The sequence below is a fragment of the Squalius cephalus genome, assembly GCF_949319135.1.
Source record: "Squalius cephalus genome assembly, chromosome: 3".
NCBI classification, from domain to species: domain Eukaryota; kingdom Metazoa; phylum Chordata; class Actinopteri; order Cypriniformes; family Leuciscidae; genus Squalius; species Squalius cephalus.
Genome location: NC_137124.1, coordinates 4,587,246 through 4,602,885, shown reverse-complemented (window position 1 = coordinate 4,602,885; position 15,640 = coordinate 4,587,246). Strand labels below are relative to the sequence as shown.

Below are 15,640 nucleotides of genomic sequence, written 5' to 3'. Positions count from 1 at the left end.
TATAACTGAACATTCTCATGTAGATGTGTTCAGGCCATGACTCTTATCAAAAGTGTGAAGTTTGGGGCAGATTGGACATTCCATGCCTGAGTTACAGCAAATTCCTATTTAATTGCAATAATAGCATGCTTTAGCACTTGGCTAAGAGTTTGCTAGCATGTTTTAGCATGTTTCTAGTATGTTGTTAGCATGTTTAACACTTGCTGGCACTTTTTTATATGTTATTAGGAGTCCACAACAGTGTTAAACATGTCACTTCCTGTTGCCAGCAGGTGGCGCTATGACTGTAACTGAATATAAGCATGGTCATGTGTTCAGGACAGAACGCTTATCAAAAGTGTGAAGTTTGGGGCAGATTGGACATTCCATGCCTGAGTTACAGCAAATTCATATTTAATTGCAGTAATATCATTCTTTAGCACTTAGCTAAGTGTTTGCTATTATGTTTTAGCATGTCTCTAGTATGTTGGTAGGATGTTTAGCACCTACTGGCATTTTTTTATATGTTATTAGGAGTCAAGAACAGTGTTAAACGTCACTTCCTGTTGCCAGCAGGTGGCGCTATGACTATAACTAAATATGAGCATGGACATGTGTTCAAGAGATAACTCTTATCAAACGTGTGACGTTTGGGGTAGATTGTACATTGCCTTCTTGAGTAACAACAAAGTCCTGTTTCATTGAATTAGCATGCTTTAGCACTTAGCTAAGTATTGCTAGCATGTTTTAATATGTTTCTAGCATGTTTAGAACTCAATGGCATTTTTAACATGTTGCTAGAACGGCATCAACGTGTTAAACATGTCACTTCCTGTTGCCAGTAGGTGGCGCTATTACTATAACTGAATTTGAGCATAGGCATGCGTTCAGGCCATGATTCTTATCAAACATGTGAAGTTTGGGGCAGATTGGACGTTCCATGCCTGAGTTACAGCAAATTCCTATTTAATTGCAGTAATAGCATGCTTTATCACTTAGCTAAGTGTTTGCTAGCATGTTTCTAGTATGTTGCTAACCTGTTTAGCACTTGCTGGCTCTTTTATATATGTTATTAGGAGACCACAACAGTGTTAAACATGTCACTTCCTGTTGACAGCAGGTGGCGCTATTACTATAACTGAATATTCTCATGTAGATGTGTTCAGGCCATGACTCTTATCAAATGTGTGAAGTTTGGGGCAGATTGGACATTCCATGCCTGTGTTACAGCAAATTCCTATTTAATTGCAGCAATAGCATGCTTTAGCACTTAGCTAAGTGTTTGCTAGCATGTTTTAGCATGTTTCTAGTATGTTGTTAGCATGTTTAGCACTTGCTGGCACTTTTTTTATATGTTTTTATATGTCCACAACAGTGTTTAACATGTCACTTCCTGTTGCCAGCAGGTGGCACTATGACTGTAACTGAATATGAGCATGGTCATGTGTTCAGGACAGAACGTTTATTAAAAGTGTGAAGTTTGGCGCATATTGGACATTGCCTTCTTGAGTAACAACAACATCCTGTTTCATTGAATTAGCATGCTTTAGCACTTAGCTAAGTATTGCTAGCATGTTTTAACATGTTTCTAGCATGTTTAGACCTCAATGGCATTTTTAACATGTTGCTAGAATGGCATCAACGTGTTAAACATGACACTTCCTGTTGCCAGTAGGTGGCGCTATTACTATAACTGAATATTATCATGTAGATGTGTTCAGGACAGAACGCTTATCAAAAGTGTGAAGTTTGGGGCAGATTGGACATTCCATGCCTGAGTTACAGCAAATTCCTATTTAATTGCAATAATAGCATGCTTTAGCACTTAGCTAAGAGTTTGCTAGCATGTTTTAGCATGCTTCTAGTATGTTGTTAGCATGTTTCGCACTTGCTGGCACTTTTTTATATGTTATTAGGAGTCCATAACAGTGTTAAACATGTCACTTCCTGTTGCCAGCAGGTGGCGCTATGACTATAACTGAATATGAGCATGGCCATGTGTTCAGGACAGAACTCTTATCAAACGTGTGAAGTTTGGGGGAGATTGGACATTCCATGCCTGAGTTACAGCAACTTCCTGTTTCATGGCGAAACATCGAAATTTGTAAGGCCGCCGAGGACCCGCCCTTCGACGAAAACTCAAGATCTTCGCAATTTAACGTCGCAAAGGCCTTAAGATTACACTCACCAAATTTGAAGATGATCAGATTAAAACTGTAGGAGGAGTTCGTTAAAGTACGAGGCCTGAAAATGGCAAAAACTGCACAAAAATCTGAGAGGAAGTTCAAAATGGCTGACTTCCTGTTGTGTTTAGGGCTATGCTCCAAGAGACTTTTTTGTAGGTATTAGGTCATTACACGTATGTACCGAATTTCGTGCACGTACGTGGAACGTTGCAGGAGGCGCACTCCGTTGAACTTTTATAGGTGGCGCTATCGAGCCATTTTGCCCCGTCCAATTCTGAAACCTATATCAGATGTAAATTTTCGCCAGTTCTGACGCGTGTGCAAAGTTTCGTGAGTTTTCGCGCATGTTTAGGCCCTCAAAAATGCAATTCAATGCGGAGAAGAATAATAATAATAATAATAAACAGAGCAATTCCAAGAGGGTCCTCACACCATCGGTGCTCGGGCCCTAATTAAAGCTGCAAGCAGCGATGAAAGGGCCCTCGCACCCGTGCCATCAACACTCGGTGGCTTTAGGAAGGCAGAGCATGGTTGGGAAATGTACATTTAAGGAGGTATATATAGTAAGAGTATGTCAAAGTCAGTTACAAAATGTTTTGTATAATGGTGATAATAGCATGCTTCATGACTCAGCTAAGTGTTGCTAGCATGTTCAGTCTGTTTCTAGCATGCTTAGTACACAATAATTATGTGGTTAGTACTGCATTACTGTGTTAACCATGTCAGTTTCTGTTGCCAGTAGGTGGCGTTATGACTATAACTGAATATGAGCATGGATGTGTGTTCAGGACAGAACTCTTATCAAACATGTGAAGTTTGGTGCAAATTGGACATTGCCTTCTTGAGTAACAACAAAGTCATGTTTCATTGAATTAGCATTCTTTAGAACTTAGCTAAGCATTGTTAGCATGTTTTAACATGTTGCTAGAACGGCATCAACGTGTTAAACATGTCACTTCCTGTTGCCAGTTGGTGGCGCTATTACTATAACTGAACATTCTCATGTAGATGTGTTCAGGCCATGACTCTTATCAAAAGTGTGAAGTTTGGGGCAGATTGGACATTCCATGCCTGAGTTACAGCAAATTCCTATTTAATTGCAATAATAGCATGCTTTAGCACTTGGCTAAGAGTTTGCTAGCATGTTTTAGCATGTTTCTAGTATGTTGTTAGCATGTTTAACACTTGCTGGCACTTTTTTATATGTTATTAGGAGTCCACAACAGTGTTAAACATGTCACTTCCTGTTGCCAGCAGGTGGCGCTATGACTGTAACTGAATATAAGCATGGTCATGTGTTCAGGACAGAACGCTTATCAAAAGTGTGAAGTTTGGGGCAGATTGGACATTCCATGCCTGAGTTACAGCAAATTCATATTTAATTGCAGTAATATCATTCTTTAGCACTTAGCTAAGTGTTTGCTATTATGTTTTAGCATGTCTCTAGTATGTTGGTAGGATGTTTAGCACCTACTGGCATTTTTTTATATGTTATTAGGAGTCAAGAACAGTGTTAAACGTCACTTCCTGTTGCCAGCAGGTGGCGCTATGACTATAACTAAATATGAGCATGGACATGTGTTCAAGAGATAACTCTTATCAAACGTGTGACGTTTGGGGTAGATTGTACATTGCCTTCTTGAGTAACAACAAAGTCCTGTTTCATTGAATTAGCATGCTTTAGCACTTAGCTAAGTATTGCTAGCATGTTTTAATATGTTTCTAGCATGTTTAGAACTCAATGGCATTTTTAACATGTTGCTAGAACGGCATCAACGTGTTAAACATGTCACTTCCTGTTGCCAGTAGGTGGCGCTATTACTATAACTGAATTTGAGCATAGGCATGCGTTCAGGCCATGATTCTTATCAAACATGTGAAGTTTGGGGCAGATTGGACGTTCCATGCCTGAGTTACAGCAAATTCCTATTTAATTGCAGTAATAGCATGCTTTATCACTTAGCTAAGTGTTTGCTAGCATGTTTCTAGTATGTTGTTAACCTGTTTAGCACTTGCTGGCTCTTTTATATATGTTATTAGGAGACCACAACAGTGTTAAACATGTCACTTCCTGTTGACAGCAGGTGGCGCTATTACTATAACTGAATATTCTCATGTAGATGTGTTCAGGCCATGACTCTTATCAAACGTGTGAAGTTTGGGGCAGATTGGACATTCCATGCCTGTGTTACAGCAAATTCCTATTTAATTGCAGCAATAGCATGCTTTAGCACTTAGCTAAGTGTTTGCTAGCATGTTTTAGCATGTTTCTAGTATGTTGTTAGCATGTTTAGCACTTGCTGGCACTTTTTTTATATGTTTTTATATGTCCACAACAGTGTTTAACATGTCACTTCCTGTTGCCAGCAGGTGGCACTATGACTGTAACTGAATATGAGCATGGTCATGTGTTCAGGACAGAACGTTTATTAAAAGTGTGAAGTTTGGCGCATATTGGACATTGCCTTCTTGAGTAACAACAACATCCTGTTTCATTGAATTAGCATGCTTTAGCACTTAGCTAAGTATTGCTAGCATGTTTTAACATGTTTCTAGCATGTTTAGACCTCAATGGCATTTTTAACATGTTGCTAGAATGGCATCAACGTGTTAAACATGACACTTCCTGTTGCCAGTAGGTGGCGCTATTACTATAACTGAATATTATCATGTAGATGTGTTCAGGACAGAACGCTTATCAAAAGTGTGAAGTTTGGGGCAGATTGGACATTCCATGCCTGAGTTACAGCAAATTCCTATTTAATTGCAATAATAGCATGCTTTAGCACTTAGCTAAGAGTTTGCTAGCATGTTTTAGCATGCTTCTAGTATGTTGTTAGCATGTTTCGCACTTGCTGGCACTTTTTTATATGTTATTAGGAGTCCATAACAGTGTTAAACATGTCACTTCCTGTTGCCAGCAGGTGGCGCTATGACTATAACTGAATATGAGCATGGCCATGTGTTCAGGACAGAACTCTTATCAAACGTGTGAAGTTTGGGGGAGATTGGACATTCCATGCCTGAGTTACAGCAACTTCCTGTTTCATGGCGAAACATCGAAATTTGTAAGGCCGCCGAGGACCCGCCCTTCGACGAAAACTCAAGATCTTCGCAATTTAACGTCGCAAAGGCCTTAAGATTACACTCACCAAATTTGAAGATGATCAGATTAAAACTGTAGGAGGAGTTCGTTAAAGTACGAGGCCTGAAAATGGCAAAAACTGCACAAAAATCTGAGAGGAAGTTCAAAATGGCTGACTTCCTGTTGTGTTTAGGGCTATGCTCCAAGAGACTTTTTTGTAGGTATTAGGTCATTACACGTATGTACCGAATTTCGTGCACGTACGTGGAACGTTGCAGGAGGCGCACTCCGTTGAACTTTTATAGGTGGCGCTATCGAGCCATTTTGCCCCGTCCAATTCTGAAACCTATATCAGATGTAAATTTTCGCCAGTTCTGACGCGTGTGCAAAGTTTCGTGAGTTTTCGCGCATGTTTAGGCCCTCAAAAATGCAATTCAATGCGGAGAAGAATAATAATAATAATAATAAACAGAGCAATTCCAAGAGGGTCCTCACACCATCGGTGCTCGGGCCCTAATTAAAGCTGCAAGCAGCGATGAAAAGGGCCCTCGCACCCCTGCCACCGCCACCCGGCGCCTTTAGGAAATGCCTTAAGATTACACTCACCAAATTTGAAGAGGATCAGATCAAAACTGTAGGAGGAGTACGTTAAAGTACAACATCAGGAAATTACGAAAAATGTCCAAAATCTTGGAGGAAGTTCAAAATAGATCACTTCCTGTTGTGTTTAGGGCTATGCTCCAAGAGACTTTTCTGTAGGTATTGGGTCAATACATGCATGTACCAAATTTCATACCTGTACGTGAAACCAGGAGCCGGGGCAAAATGTGGGGGCAATAATTTACCGAATTTGCCCCCCCCAATTCTGAAAACCATATCACACGTAAATTTTCACCACTTCTGAGGCGTGTGCAAAGTTTCATGATTTTTCGAGCATGTTTTGTATTTGCCACACTTCCTGCTACCAGCAGATGGCGCTATTGCTATAACCAAATATGAGCATGGTCATGTGTTCAGGACAGGACTCTTATCAAACATGTGAAGTTTGGGACAGATTGGAAATTGTATGGCTGAGCTACTGCAGGCTGTCTGTGGTTGCCTAGCAACATCGGAACTGCATTCAACATTAATATTGAACTTATCTGATCATGTATATCACCAGAAGGCCGAAATTGGGTGAACGTTTGTCAGGCCGCCGAGGGCACACCCTTCGACGAAAACTCTAGATCTTCGCAATTTAACGTCACAAAGGCCTTAAGATTACACTCACCAAATTTGAAGAGGATCAAATCAAATCTGTAGGAGGAGTTCGTTAAAGTACAACATCAGGAAATTCCGAAAAATGCCCAAAATCTAGGAGGAAGTTCAAAATAGCTCACTTCCTGTTGTGTTTAGGGCTATGCTCCAAGAGACTTTTCTGTAGGTATTGGGTCATTACATGTATGTACCAAATTTCATACCTGTACATGAAACCAGGAGCCGGGGCAAAATGTGGGGGCAATAATTTACCGAATTTGCCCCCCCCAATTCTGAAAACCATATCACACGTAAATTTTCACCACTTCTGAAGCGTGTGCAAAGTTTCATGAGTTTTCGAGCATGTTTAGGCCCTCTAAAAAGCGATTCACTTTGGAGAAGAAGAAGAAGAATAATAATAAACGGAGCAAAAACAATAGGGTCCTCTCACCATCGGTGCTCGGGCCCTAATAATAAACAGAGCAATTCCAAGAGGGTCCTCACACCATCGGTGCTCGGGCCCTAAATATAGCTGCGAGCAGCGATTACGGGCCCAAGCCGGTGGCACCGCAATCCTGGTGCCAGGGTGGCGGTACCGCCGGCTTTGGCCCTCCATCGCTGCTCGCAGCTATATTTATATATATATATATATACACACACACACACACACACACACACATATATATATATATACACACACATATATATATATATATATATATATATATATATATATAAATATATATATATATATATATACACACACACACACATACATATATACATTATATATATATATATATATATATATATATATATATATATATATATATATATATATATATATATAAATAAATTTAAGGGACAAGACACAGATAATTTTACTTGCCTGACCTGATTAGAACAAAGGAAAAAATAAAATAAAATAATAAGTAGGGGATCACTAAATCGAGAGAATATTCTGATTTTATGATACACTCAAAATATTCCACAACAAATCCTTTAAATGTAATGATATTCAGAACGGAACAAGAATAAAAAATAAAAAATAAACTATAAACAAAGCCAAAACGAAAAAATAAATATAATAAAAAAATTAAATTTCAAGCAATCCATGGCATGATTTATTTATTTTTTGGACTAAAACATTCTGGCTTTTTTTAAACTCAAACATAATTCTTAAATTGAATAATAATAATAATAATAATAATAATAAAATAATAAAATGGGTTTAGTTCTGATTTCGTTGAAATCGCTCGCTCTCCGTACCTAACTTTTCCTGAATACAATCACAATTGAAACTGTGACATTGATTTCATACAACAGGATATTAACAGTTAAAATGAAGTCATTTACATTTTAGATACAATATTGACTGTTTTTGTTCTGTTTCAGCAGCGAAAATAGTTAAACAAAGATCACAGAAGAACGCATCTCACAGGAACGTGTTTTCTCATAACTGAATGATTCAGCATTTTGAACGAATTGGTTGACTCAAAGATTGAATGATCAATCCATAAACATCTGTTTATGTTTATGGATTGGATGTTTATGGATCCATGTTTATGGATCTGTATATGTTTATGGATTACGAATCGTTTGAACGAATGAATCAATGACTCGCTCATTAAGACGGTCACTTGGCGACATCTAATGGCGGTTTAGTGTTGTTTTCAAAGCATAATTTTTTCCAACGTGTGTGTGATTTGTGTGTGCACCATTATAAATGTCCGTGCGGACGTCCGTATTTTTCTTTCACTTTTATATTAGCGATTTAAAAGCACCCGCTCGTGTCACACACGTCGATTAACCGGTGGGAAAATATCCTCAGACACATACCTAATAAATGTATATTTAAATACATTATTGGCCTAGCTGGTAAAAAGTTTTATATATTATTTTGATGTCCTTTTGGACACAAGAGGGCAGTATAGCCCTATGTATGACTTGAATTTTTTTTTTACTTTACTGTTTTAAAATTTAGAATAAAATTAGAATAAAATTATTTTTAAAATCAGAATAAAATGGGTTTAGTTGTGATATTTGTATACTTTTATATAGAAATAAATGGTATAAAATTACATTTTTAGAAGATTTGAGGATTTTAGTGCCTTTTGGAGGCTGATTTTGCAAAAAATCCACATTCAAACCAAAATATCTGACTTCCTGATGGTCGGAGCTAATGACTTTAAATTAGAAAGTTGTCCGGGTCGATGAGATCAACATACGTACTGAGTTGTGCTACTGTAGGTAAAACGACCCCCCCCCCCACTTTTGTCAAAAGCATTTTGAAAGTGACACATTTCCTGCTGCCAGTTGGTGGCGCTTTAACTTTGACACACAATAGTTACATCCATCTGATCGGCCTCTTACCATGAACAAACTGCTGAAGTTTCATCAAGATCAGTTAATGTATGCATTAGTTATAACACTTCGTGTTTCTCTTTTCTCGCCATTAATTCGTTTCCTCGCCACAGCCAAACCGTTCGAGATATCAAAAATCCGTCCGCAATTTAGCATCCTCAATGTCTTGACTTCACGCTGACCGAGTTTGGAGGCGAATCGATGTGTTTCCTAGGAGGAGTACATTAAATTCCACAGCAAGCGTTTCCAAACAACCCTAAATAGCCGACTTCCTGTTGGGCTGGCGTAAAACTTAGAGCACGAAAGTAGTTCGGCCCGATGAGATCTATATGTGTACCGAGTTTCAAATTAATTCATGCAAGCATGTTTGATATATGGACCAAGTTTTAGAACCCCGTTCAAGGGGGCGCTGTTGAGCCCCCCTGCCACACCCGGGTACCAGCTTCAGCCCGGCCCTGATGGCCGCGGGTTCTGACCTGTGTGCAAAGTTTCAAGAGTTTTCGAGCACGTTTAGGGACCCAAAAGCCACAGAAACCTTGAAAAACAAATGAAAAAGTAAATTTCACTCAACTGACAAATCACCCCCACCCCTCACACACTCAGAGACAGAGAGAGAGAGAAAATTCTACAAAAAATCACATTCAAACCAAAATATCTGACTTTCTGTTGCTTTGAGCTAATAAGTGTAAATTAGAAAGTTGTCCGGCTCGATAAGAACAATATACATACCAAGTTTTGTGATTCTAGGTAAAACTAAGCCCCCATTTTTGACTAAAGGTGGCGCTACTGAGCCCCTCACCACGCCCGTTTCTGAAACTTTGCCCATGTCTACTGGATAATAAGTGTGATGTGTCTGTCGAGTTTCATGCAATTTCAATTATGTTAAGAGTCTCAAAAGCATCAGAAAAGAATATTAAAGTTTGATGCGTTGCCATGGCAACAGTATCTAAGATATCAATAATCCTTTCACAGGTCTACATCTGCCGTGTGTCTACATTATACACATAAAGTTTGAAGCAAATCGGGTAAAAATAAGAAAGTGATTTCAAAGCATTTTGAAAGTGACACACTTCCTGTTGCCAGTTGGTGGCGCTATAACTTTGACTCACAAAGGTCACATCCATGTGATCGGCCTCTTACAACGAACACACTGCTGAAGTTTCATCAAGATCAGATAATGTATGCAGAAGTTATAACACACTTCCTTTGTCCCATTATTCGCCATAAATTCGTTTCCTCGCCACGGCCAAACCGTTCGAGATATCAAAAATCTGTTCGCAAGAATTCATCCTCAATGTCTTGACTTTATTCTCACCGAGTTTGGTGGCGATCGGATGAAATCCCTAGGAGGAGTATTTCACATTCCATTGTATGCGTTTTCCAAACAACGTATAATAACCGACTTCCTGTTGGGCTTTTGTAAAACTTAGAGCACGAAAGTTGTTCGGCCCGATGAGATCTATATGTGTACTGAGTTTCATATTATTACATGCAAGCGTGTTTGATTTATGGACCAAGTTTTCGGACCCCATTCCAGGGGGCGCTGTCGAGCCCCCCTGCCACACCCCGGTACCAGCTTCAGCCCGGCCCTGATGGCCGCAGGTTCTGACGTGTGTGCAAAATTTCAAGAGTTTTTGAGCATGTTAAGGGCCCCAAAAGTGGCAAAAAGGCAAAAAAAAAAAAAATAATGAAGAAAAAAAAAAAAAAAAAAAAAAAAAAATCCTTACGGAAACAATAGGGCCTTCGCCCTTTCAGGGCTTGGGCCCTAATAATAATAATAATAATAATAATAATAAACAGAGCAATTCCAAGAGGGTCCTCACACCATCGGTGCTCGGGCCCTAATAATAATAATAATAAATAATCCTACCGAAAACAATAGGGCCTTCGCCCTTTCAGGGCTTGGGCCCTAATAATCCTTACGAAAACAATAGGGCCTTCGCCCTTTCAGGGCTTGGGCCCTAATTAAAAGAGTAATATTTACACTAACTAAGTAAACATTGCTGATGAATGTCCGCAATAGAGATGCGCGGATGGGCTATTATTTCATCCGCAACCGCATCACAAAACTCATCATCCGTCCGCCATCCATCCGCACCAACGTTTTTGACCAATTTTCAAAACCGCAACCGCCCACCATCCGCTGATTGGGAGATGCAAGGCGCTGCTGATGACAGCCGCGAGACTAGAAAGCTCTTACTTCAGAATATCACTAGTGAACTCCGTCTCCGTCTCCGATCGGCGCACATGGACAAAAATAAATAAAATATTTAAATAAATAAATAAATAAATAAATAAATAGCCTAAATTAAACGTGTTTCGGCAAAACCGACCTTATCTGATAGGCTACTGTACATTATTTTCATTGTAGCCTAATAGAAAACGCATTTTGGCACATCATTTAGGCTTTTTCGTTGGTGCGCCATCAGCTAGGCTTATGCTTACAAAAGACAGATGAAATCTAATATTAATAATTGATCCATGTCGGTATAGCTACACAGCCTAATATTTTACACTTATAATGAAAAAAAAAAATCCTATACAATCAAGATAGCTATTTACTTTTTAAAATATTAAATCCAGAACATGGTTAGTTAATGAAACATGGATTAAAATTAAGATACAATTAATACCAAACGAAATTCGCTTTAAAGAAGGGCTTTGTGCTTTCTGTTTGAGGTCTCTGTGAAAGTTTGAATGTCTTTTAGTGCCGCTCTCAGAGGTCGCGTCCGTAATGGAGAACTGTCACGTAACATTGTTTATTCCTCATAAATGCAAACACGAAAAATAAATGACAAAAGACTTTTTAAAAAAGACAAACCATAATTTTTTGGAAAAAAGTCTGGATTTATAGCGTTTTGGTAAAAAAAAAAAAAATGTATGGATAACATAACTTCTATTTCCTTTGTTTTTAATTCTCCTTTTTTGAGTTTGTCACGTAGGCTACCTCCTTCGCCGGTGTTACCATCTCTGATAATAACAAGCAGTCTGCATAGATTGCATAGGCAAGAAAATTTGACTATTTCAAAGTGTGCTTTGCAAAAAATTCCAAAAGCGATTTTTTTGGATGTAGGTATAGTCAGATAACAATATCTAACAATGTATACATATATTTTTGATTTGATTGGTTCAGCCGCCCGCCACCCGCCCGAATTTAATTAAAATATTATTTTTCATCACGTCATCCGCCCGATCCGCGGTTTATCCGCGGAGTCCGCGGCTATAACCGCCAACCGCGCATCTCTAGTCCGCAAATATTAGTAGTAGTTTTCTATTGTGTTTCTCTATGACAGATGAAATGAGACCGTTCCACTTATCCAAGTAAGTGTTTTTAACTCCATACACTAAGTAAAGTGAAAAATGATCAGTTATTGATTTTGTGTTGTAAATTAAAAGATATGCATATAGGGCTGCACAAAAATCTAATAGGGATTTTTCTGGTTAAAATTGCGATTTTATTGTGATTTTTAAAACAAATAAACAAAACAAAATGATACAACAGGTTTATTGTGCGGACTGCACAATTTGGCCCAAAATGTGGTGCTTGAATATTATTATTATCATTGCTAAATAAAAAAAAAAAAAAAAAAAAAAAAACATTACTATTGTAATAACATTTTCACTATTAAAAATATTTACGAATAAACATGACAATTATATATACATTTTCTAATAATTAGAAAATAATGATAATAACAAGTCCATGTATTTAATGAAAAACTGCAGGGTTACCTGTTAACATGCAGGCAACATGACTATAAATCATTAGAAAGGTCTTAAGTGTTTATAACAAAATATTATATTATTATGATAAAATGGATAATTATGATAATTTATAAATTTTTGTGAGAAGGTATGCAAAATCAAAGTGTATTTAATACGAAATATGAGCCTCTTCTGCATCTATTGTGAAAACAAAAAAAACACTATACACAGTTGAGCCTGTGCTGAGACAGATTCAGTAATTATAAGTATAAAGAGGGTTTTCATGTTGCTTTCTGTGTATAATTTAGTCAGTTTGAATAGCAGTTTTAAATATATGTATACATATATGTATAAAGCATAATGTGGTTGCACATACTTCTATGTTTTCAGACATTTAAACATTTAATAACATCCAAATACTGCAGATGTTTTAGAGAGCATTGATTCCTCCTGACAATAGCTTAAAATATAACAAGTAATATTTCCATTATGAGATATAACAAGACTTTCAGTGAATATTGCAATTGTGGTGCATTTATTCTTGTGTGTATCAGTTTCTTGTGTATTCATTACATGTCCTGTTAATTGCCATGCATGACTAATGAAAACACTTTTGAAACTTGGATGTAAGAAGTTAGAAGGAACCCCTTTCACATTCTTCAGTGTCAAAAGCATCTGCTGATATATGTTTTACAGCTTTCATTAAAGCCACAAGCGATGCCACTGGAACGGCCATTCCCAGGACAGCACCAGTCAGTGTTCCTGTGGTCACCACTGCAATCCTTTACTCTTTCTCAGTTTTCTTCTGGAGACAAGTTATCCTCCTTTGTGTTCTCAATCTCCTCTTGAATTTCCTCCTCAACACTTTGAAGCAGCTCATTGGTGAAGCAGCCGTTCTCTCTCACCATCTTGTCTATGGTTTCCAGCAGATTTTTCACTGAGCTCTGTTGCTCTGTCACATTTGCTTTTAGCCACCATCCTCTCCACCCCAGCTCTTCGTCCGACCTCGTTTGTTGTGTGTGGACTATTCCCCTTTGTCCTTCAGTGATCTCACTGTCTCCAGCATCTTCCTTTCCTCTGGTTCTCCATCCAGATCTTCATTTGGACTCTCCTTTACCTGCTCTCCTCATCACTGCACCATTGTTTGATAAAGTCACTATTCACCTGCCGTCTTCCTCTCCTGTGTCTGCATTATCCATAACATGCTCCTGTAACCCCACCAACGGTTTTTCCAGGATTTATTGTCAATGACGTGACAGCGGCCTCCACATTTATCAACAAGCATCTGCATTTTTGGACTGTTCTTCACAAATTCCTCGATGGTTTGACCTTCTAGTTCGTCACCATGAGTGAATAAAACCACTGAATGTTTCAAACTACACTATAAAATTCAACAGTGATTCTAACTAACACTTTTAAGTTAACTTTTCATAATTTTAAATCTAGAAATCTGTACTATTCACATACCATGAATGTTTTACTCAGAAAACCTAAGTTAAGATTAATTGATAAGTTTGAGTGCCATTTCGTCAAGCAAAAAAAAAAAAAAAAAAAAAAAAAAAAAGAGGCAGAGCAATTTTCCTAAAATATTGATTGATTATATTGATATTGATATATTGTTTGAGCCATTATGGTGATCAGTGTTCTAATTGGTTGGGCACTTGGAACTTAATTTCTATTATTCTAATTATCTTTCTATTTATGCAGCGATGCAACAAGAAATCAGAGTTATTTGATTTCAAAGGAATGGAGATTCTAAATATTATATACAGTATACAGTGATATTTATTCTTTATTCAACTGATTCATTACAAAGCTGTGCTTACGTCGACCTATTTTTGCATGCAATTTTGTCAAAAATAATATAAAAAATCCAGCTGATTCATTTGAGTCTCCTGTGCAGTTCAAATATCCACCAAAATATTTGTTTCATTTACATTTGTACTTTATTTACATGGTAATCAAGTGAATTATTACATCAAATACATGTTTTATTTGGTAACATTTCATGTAAAATTCAGTATATAAAAAATGTATAAACAAAATAGCAACAAATTAAAGTAAGAAACATATTTTGATCAATAATGCATAGCAACAGAAATATATGAAATCTTACAGTTGAATTTTCAGCATGTCACAAAAATGTAAAAACTTGGCAGAATCCCTTTTAACTTTTGACGAAGCTAACATTAACTAAGATTTTATGTCATTCATGACACAGTGTTTCCCGCCATTGGCTGAATTTTCTGAATCTGTGTTTTCTCTGTTATACTGCAGGGGGCGCTATTACACATCTTCTGAAAGAGTACAGAATCTCCTGATCAAAACAGGAGAAGCAGAACCAAGAGATTGAAGCGCACATGCAAAAACTAATGCGATCATCAAACATTAAACAGGATATAAATTATTTTTATTTAGATACAAAGTTTTTTAACTCCCACCAGCATTTTTTTTTTTTTTTTATGAATGCATGAAAATATGAACATGCAATATATATAAAAAAAAAAAAAAAAGAACAGACCCTCCACTTTAAAAAGAAAAACCCTTTATTTTTAGCCTGGCTCCGCCTCCTTCGTACTTCCGCTCAATTTTCATTTTCCTTCTGTAAATGAAATGTACGAGAGTCTGGTAGGACCATGCAGGCTACTTTATTTTAGCTTCATGCATTCTTTTATTTTTAATCAATGTAATTGATTTTTAATTGAATGTGGGTAAGTTTTATTAAAAAAACAACATTTTGATAAAAAAGCTGAGAAAATCACGTTCTTTTCAAAGACTTCATCCAGATGGGATTCAGAGCGATGATCAAAATAAAGGACTGTGAAGCTTTGAGTGTGTTGATGGACTCAATTCATGTGTTTTGATCATCGTTCACCACCTTTTTTTAATTAAACTTATAAACATTCAAGTGTTGATTAAAAAAAAACATGGAGCTAGAACCAATTTTTTATTTTATGGTGAGAAATGCAGACTAAACAAAAACAAAGCAAGTGGATTTAAACCCTTGCATGCAAGCCTGCTGGTCATTTGATGGTGAGAAGAGCAGCAAGCAACATGAGAAAGGGCTTGACTTGTAGTAAAGTTT

General features: G+C 37.4%; 1 protein-coding gene across 1 annotated transcript in view; it reads left to right on the top strand.

Annotated features, from left to right (window-relative positions):
* LOC307156318 (serine/threonine-protein kinase Nek4-like) overlaps positions 1–15,640 on the top strand; it is a gene marked incomplete at its 3' end in the record, with an annotated part of 945,281 nt that overhangs the window by 541,622 nt on the left and 388,019 nt on the right. The gene's annotated exons all lie outside the window — the stretch shown is intronic.